At 33.7% G+C, this 6,513-nt stretch overlaps 1 pseudogene; it reads right to left on the bottom strand.

Annotated features, from left to right (window-relative positions):
- Window positions 1–3,632: 3,632 nt before the first annotated feature.
- The window catches only part of LOC107794705 (UPF0481 protein At3g47200-like), a 52,646-nt pseudogene continuing 49,765 nt past the window's right edge, over window positions 3,633–6,513 (bottom strand).

Genomic DNA, 6,513 nt, shown 5'->3' with positions numbered 1-6,513 from the left:
GTTTGTTCATTTGATCATATTTTGAGTTGGGGAGCTCGGATTTGGGCAATGTTTAGGCGATTTTGGCCATATGAATTGCAGTAAGTGTTCTCTACTCGGTTTTGGTTATATTTTATGAATCTATCTTCATTTTTGATAATTGGATTGTGAATTTTAAAGAGAAAATTGGGGGGTTTTATCCAAAGTTTTATAAAGTGAATTTTTAAGTTTTGTGCATCGATTCGAAGTGGGATTTGGGTGAAACTGGTATGGTTGGACTTATAATTAAATGGGTTATCGAATTTTATGAGTTTTATTGGGTTACGAGGCGCGAGCATTGGTTTGACTTTTTGGTCAATTTTGGGATTTTGATTAAAGATTAAACCTTTATCGATTAGGTTTGTTTCTTTTGGCATTATTTGATGTATTTGAGTTGTTTTTGGCTAGTTTCAAGTCGTTCAAAGGTAGGTACACGCGTGCTCGGGGTAAGTAACACTTCTAAACTTGGTGCTAAGGGTATGCAACCCCGAATTATGTTTTATGTAATTGATGTTGAGGTGACACGCATGGTAGGTGATGGACGTGTGGCGTGCACCATGTGAACTATGATTTAGTCGATTCCAAGGAACTGTGTAGCTATCTTATTTGAACATTTTTACTGTACTCTATGTGTTAGAGCACTTGACTATAATTTATACTAGAAATCATGTTTAGGCTAAATGCTGTTACTATTTGGACCCACAGTGGTCCTTCTTAGCTGTTGAGTTATTTGCTTAATTGTCGTTATGTACTCAGTTGCATTCATCATTACATATTATATCTCAGTATTTGTTATTATATATTGTCACATCTCATATCATTGATTTTGGGCTGCTTAGCATGAGTGTTGTGAGCTCGAGAGACTCAAGAGATTGATGACTGAGTGAGGCCGAGAGCCTGATTATGAGTGATATTTATGTGATCGGGTTGAACATCGCAACATGTTTTATTTATTTATGCCTAGATCTGGATTATTATAGCGCTCGGGCTGAATGAGCCCTTCTGGAGTTTGCAACCCCCACAGTGAGCACAGTTGATTTGTATGAGGGATGGATCTTCCCTAGGCATAGATCTTGCCCGAATCATTTATATTTGGGGATGGATTTTCCCTGGGATGGATTGACCTTATACAATACTGAGTGACTGACTGTTAGGTGATATATATATATATGGGATGGATCTTCCCTGAGCTGGATTGGCCATATGCAGTACTGAGTGATTGAGTATTATGAGAGTGTGAGTACACGGGGCTTCCACTGTGGTGCATCACATACAACATGTACATTGGCATGTAGATATAGAGAGGTTATATTCCTCATATCATTCAGAATTGATCTATCTTACTTACACTGAGTTTAACTACTAAACTTGAAAAGCATGCCTACTTCCCGTAACTATGGATGAGCTAAGTTATTGCTTGTACCATCTTTATTATATTATCATAAATTGCTGCTAGTTATTGGAGTTGGACTCTAACCCTTGTCTCAGCTCGTCTCTACTTTCAACCTAAGGTTAGATTTATTATTTATTGAGTACATGGGATCGGTTGTACTCGTACAACACTTCTGCTCCTTGCGTGCAGATGTTGGATGCTAATGTTGTTGCTTATGGTGGGAGCTGGATCTGAAGATGTACCTGCATTCCAGTTTTGGCTATCATTTGTCCTTGGTAGCATTACATTGAATTCTGGTCATTTACATTTCAAACAAATGTTGTAATTATTTCAGTTCAGTCTTGTAAAAATCTAAATCTTAGAAACTCATGATTTGTACTACTAGTCCTTGGGAAATTTCTTGTATAAAAGCAGTTGTATTATCTTTTCTTCTCTTAATAAATCTCATTAAATTGGATTACTTCTTTATTGGCTTACCTAGCGGGTTGGGTTAGGTGTCATCACGACTAGGTGGATTTTGGGTTGTGACATTGTAGCACTATATATATAGGGTTTGGTAGAAGTTGATGAATCTTTATTTTTAACTAATTGTTGTACCATGAGTTAGCTATGGGTCATCAGAAACAGCCATAAAAGAAGTTCGTGTGCTTTTTTAGAGTTTTCTTTTGTACCAAATAGAAAAGTTTGTCAGGAACTTGTAGTGTCTGCTAATTTTCAAAAGTTTCAATGTCTTTGATAATCCTTCTGTTGTTTGACATTTGAAATTGTCAAATATCAAAGTACTGTACACGCACAACCTCCCCTTTCTTTTCTTTGTTTTTTCCCTTTGCTTGCAATCCATTATAACAGTGGTGTTCGGGGAAGTTTGTGTACACCTTGACTCCGGGGCCTTCCACTAGCACATACATTAATTTAACTCTGCCATCAAAGCTTGGGCAGTTGAAAAAAGATCACCTAATATTTTCTTACTTTTGCTGAAATTTGAACGCTGGTCTCATGATTTTAGTAATCCATTCTCTTGCTGAAAAGTTTTTGGAAAATGTCTTTCTTTTAGTTGTCTGGTCAATTACAGTAATTACAGTAAACTAATCTCATGCTGCCTTATTTTGTGATCAAAATTTGTGTGCACATGTGGTGTTTTCAACTTTTGAGTTGGCAGACTTAGGGGTCTGCATTCGAATCGATTATTTGTTATCGGTTTATCGATTTATCGATTTCGATTTCAAAATTTTCCTTATCGATTTATCGATTTCGATTTCGATTTTTTCATTTTCGATTATCGGTTTATCGATAAACCGATAAGTTACAGTAAATTTTTTTTAAAATTTTTTTAAAACGTTTTTAATTTTTTTTACCCTTATTCTATAATACCCTTTCCTTTACCCTAAGTCCCTAACCCTATTATTTCCTCTTCCACATTTACGGAATGATCATATTTAAAGCTCAAGGGAATGAAGTTCAAATTAATGGAAAACAGAATTAGCCGTGATGATGTATTTTGATTTTTTGTTTGTTTATACCGTTGGAGTGTTGGTAGCATACATTTGATCCCTTACTTTAGTTTCGTTGCATGTGCTTGTTGACACAATTTTTATGTTATAAACGGTGCTCTTCTTATTTTAGCTTCCTTTTGTCCATATTAGTTAGGTGTGTTTGTAGCGATATACTTTCCGTGGAATTCCGTAAATTTTCTTATTGGTGTAATCGATAACCGAATCGATAAGCCCCAAAAATCGATAAATCGAAATCGAAAAAATCGAAACCTTATTGAAACAATAACGATAAGCATATGTACAAATCGATAATCGATAAGTAATTATCGATAAGGGTCAAAATCGAATCGATAAATCGAATGCACACCCTAGGCAGACTTGCTTTGTGATGCAACCTACTTTCATAAGTTTAGCAAAAGTAAGAGAAAGCTTTGCATTTTGATAATTATCATAGAGTAAAGCATAGGTACATGACAAGGGAAATGTGCGTTGCAAAGATGTGCGATCCATGTGCGAAACATACGCACTCTTAGGGTGTGTTTGGTACGAAGGAAAATATTTTTCGGAAAAAGTTTTTCACCCACCAACCAAACAACGGAAATTAAGTGATAAAATCATTCATTTTACAGGAAAATATTTTCCTTCGTACCAAACACACCCTTATTTTTAATTTGTTGTAATGCAAGGATTTTTAATCCAAATGAAATCATCATATTTAGCTAACGCAATTTTTCTTAAGTTCATTTGTAGCATTAGATTTGCATTTTCTTCTAAAGTCGACTAAAGTACTAGGAAATAAAAGTACAAATACAACACTATATTTAAGGTTAAATTTATATTTTGAAAATAAAAATTACGTCATTGGAACGTAAGTCAAAATGACATAAGATTCTTCTTATTTGATCCGGCAACAGAAAACATTAGGATACAGAGACATTGAGTCAACATTTGTATATAATAACAAGAATGACTACTTAACCTCACCTTTGAAAGCTAGAACTGTTTGTATAACTGTGAGTATGAGAAGTGTGATGGCTGCCATAGTTGAAGTTCCAGCCCAAGGACTCTGAAAATAATTGTGCCTCAAACTTGCCATCATTTGACTCCATGGCTTCTCGCAATGTTGACCAATTTGCTGCATTGTTCTTTGTAATAGAAGTCAGTGACTCTCACTCCACTTGAAAGTTCCTTGAAGATGGTGGCCACTTCTTTGTCATCTCCTAGATCTTTAAGGATGATTTTATTTTGGCGAAGGAGATTCACATCTTTATGTGAGCCAATAAGTTGAGTCATTATATGAGCATAATTCGAAAAATAAGGATATACATGAGAAGAGTGTTGCTCATAAGCTATTAAATTTCTCATGAAGCTCTCCATAGTATCCTCGATTGTGAAACAAGGGATTTTCATTAAACCCTTTTCGAAGTTGATATCGAATAAAGTTGTTTTATCCTTCGAATCTTCCGCCACTGTTCCTATTTTTGAGAAGCTAACTCCAGCATTATAAAGCTCCGTTGCACTTGGAATATGATAGCAATCCCAGAAACCAAGGATTTCTTTTGACCTGGTTAATTGTAAAACGTTCCCGCACAAACTTATCTTGCAACATTCGTTTCCCCTGCTGTCACTATTATTGGTTTCGCTAGTTTTTTCATCATGTGATGGGCGACAAAACTTGTGTACTGCATCTAGTAAATGGTCGATTCCCTCTGCATTAAAATTGTCAATTTCTGATGCGGTTTTAAATGTCACCATTGGGAAAATATTAAGTAATGTCTCTCTCACCATATACAATAAGCTTTTTTCTGTATGTTGCTTTGTCATGTCATGTAGCATGGTGAGAACAAAGAAAGGCAGTTGGTTTTCTAGTAACACCATATCTCTACATACTTGAATTATCATCCATTCCAAGTTGATAATTTCGTTGGATTCTTTTCTTGGTGGCTCGACTTCACAACGCTCTCGAATAAACTCCACCACAAAACAACCATCAAGCAACAACATTTGTGAAAATTTGACAACAATATCACTGTAAAGGTTATCATCATAACACTTTAGTGCTTCATCTTTTAGTTTCTCAATTTCACTAATGCAACTTTCCACATCAATCCCGTCTTTCCGTTGGAGAAACCGTTGTAGGTACAACAATTTATACTTTTCCATGGAGTCAAGTTTAGGATTCTTTTTATGGTAAGGACCAATGCAGATCAACATTGGTGTATAAGCATCTGAATTTGATTTTCTTAGCCCCATATTTACTTTGAATATGGTACTGGATTTGATAGATGCATTGTTCAAATCCTTAAATCTTTGAAAGATTTGATTTGCAAATTTCTTAGTTTGTAACGCCAATTGATCTTGACCACTTGTTTCCTTTATCCTGATTAAATGGTCCAGTTTCCTCACCTCCTGTATCTTAATTAGTGGTAAAAAGGTCACAATTTCTCTCTTTTTTCACATACATTGCTACTACTAAATGACGACCATACAAAACAAAAATGCTCTTTTTCGCTTCCGATAAAGAGTGTAATTTTTCAATTTTTTTTTTAAATAACTTAAGTACTCGCTAAATATTAAGCAGTGAATAGAGAAAATAGTTAGTCAATTTATCAAAAGAATCGGAAATGAGTTGTTCTTTAACTACGACTTTTTCATATACCTTTATATTTTGAATTGTTAATTCTTGTAACTTATAGTACTTGTTATGTAGTTTTGAATTATATAAATTTACTTATAAATATTTAAAGATGGTCAAAGGTAAGAAATTTGACTCTCATAACTGGGACAGGGGTACTTTTTTTTTTTTAATCTATTCATAACTGTTTTGGTCACATCAATAATGTTATTCTTAAAGTAGTAGAAAGATTAAAAAGTTACTTTAATTAAATAAATAGTTACTCCTAATTGATAATAAAACACTGAAAGAAAAAGATGCCGGAACAAAAACTTGTCATATCTTTTCTAACTTTTTAAAGTTCTTTATCATTTATCCCGACATAATAAAGAACAAAATAATCACAGTTATTAAAGATATACGCACATGAAATTAATCTTTTATCATCAATTTAAGTAGTATTTGTTTCGTGAGTGACAAATAGATGAATAGAAAGAGATATACCTCATCTTCTGTAGCTTCTGTTAAAGGATTTTGATCAGGCAGTGCAATTTGATCTAGTGGAACATTCTCAGTATTGTTTGCCATCCCTGATTTTGGATAACTTTCTTCAGACTGTAAGTCCAATAATAAAAAGAGAGATAGAGGTGGTTAATAATTTTAATTCATAAATTGAAAGAATTAAAAAGATCAGTAAAGTACACTTTTAATATCAATTGAGAACATATAAGCCATGATATTCACGTCTTATAATTTGTGCTTACATTTTAATTAATATGCTTATATTCTTATCGTGAAAAAGAGAGAGTACTCCTTAAGAAAATGGAAGTATAAGGGAGTAAGTATTCCTTTAGTAGTATGTTACATATAGAGTGATAAATAAATATAAAAACTCCATGATATAACATCCTTATATGTTTATTAATTTTCTGGAAGCTTACAAAAAAACCATACATATCAACGAAGTGTAGACTGTATAAAATGGAGTATTTAAA

Source organism: Nicotiana tabacum, chromosome 16 (genome assembly GCF_000715075.1).
Source record: "Nicotiana tabacum cultivar K326 chromosome 16, ASM71507v2, whole genome shotgun sequence".
Lineage (NCBI taxonomy): Eukaryota > Viridiplantae > Streptophyta > Magnoliopsida > Solanales > Solanaceae > Nicotiana > Nicotiana tabacum.
The sequence above is the reverse complement of the archived record's forward strand: the minus strand, read 5'-3'. Positions and strand labels throughout refer to the sequence as shown.